Here is a 1,215-nt window from a genome sequence, read left to right as displayed (position 1 = left end):
GCCCGACACCCGCAGGGAAGGGAAAGGCGGCGGGAAGCCGCTCCCTGTGCCCCCTGCTGGCGCGGAGGAGGAACTGACTCTCCGCCCGCCGCAGCCCGCGCCTCCGGCTCCGCCCCGCCCCGCCCTGCCCTCCACGCGTCGAATCAGGGATTCCAGGCGCTGGAGAGGCCCGGCGCTTCAGGTCAACCTCCTCCTCCGGTTTCTCACCCTCGGCTGATTACTAAGCAGCAAGCCGCAGTCCTGAGAAAAGGGACTTAGCTAAGGTCACACTGCGGTGCGTGAGAAAGAATCCGGAGGCCCTGGTTCCCAGCACACTCGATCACCCTGTCCCAATTCAACAAGTAATTATTGAGCTTCTGAAGTGTGTGTGCCCAGCACTGTGCAATGACCTGCAGGGGAAGTGGGCCAAGTAGGAAGAAATAGTCCCTGCTTCACCCTTGATCACCTAACCCCAGAATTGCGCAACAGCCACCAGGCTACTTAGAGTTGCTGGACACGTAGTGTTCTTTTGTGCTCTGTGCTCTTGCACGCATTATGCATTCTGCTTGGAATGCCCTGCCGTTTCTCCACTGCTAATCCTTAAAGCCCAGCTCAAACGTTACCTCCTCTGTGAAGCCTTCCCTGACTCCCAAATGAGACTTAGGTATTCCCGCCAATGCTCCCGTAGAAGATATATTATGGCGCTAAACTTGTTCAACTTAAATCAACTTACATGCTTTTCTTTCTTCCTACCTGTTTCTCTTTTCTCTGTTTTCTAGACAGTGGTTCCAGATCTTGGACACTTAAAATTTTTAAAAATAGTCGGAGGAAAACACAACATTGCCAATTACTTATTTTGCCAAACAAAGACAATTTTTAAAACTACCTACTACTATTTTATAAAAGGAAGCACATTTTAATATAAAATGATAAGGGCATAATCTCTCAATAAAAAAATATATTTAGCTTCATGGGAAAGCATCACAATGAACTTTGAGGGAAGCATAGAACTAAAGTAGGTGGAAAGGAGAGGAACAGTGAAAGAACGCAGGAGGAAGGGAAGGAGAAAGGGGGTTGGAGAAGTGGGGAGTTTTCACACGAGCCCCAAACAGTCTTAAACTCGGTGCCTTGTCCTACCAATGCAACTTATAATGAAAACAGCTCCTCAACCACTCCTTAAAATTTACGTCTTGCTTCAGTTATTTGGTTACCCAACTGTTGAGTATGTGTGTCTTC

This window comes from Balaenoptera borealis, assembly GCF_965194805.1.
Source record: "Balaenoptera borealis genome assembly, chromosome: X".
Taxonomy (NCBI): domain Eukaryota; kingdom Metazoa; phylum Chordata; class Mammalia; order Artiodactyla; family Balaenopteridae; genus Balaenoptera; species Balaenoptera borealis.
The sequence above is the reverse complement of the archived record's forward strand: the minus strand, read 5'-3'. Positions refer to the sequence as shown.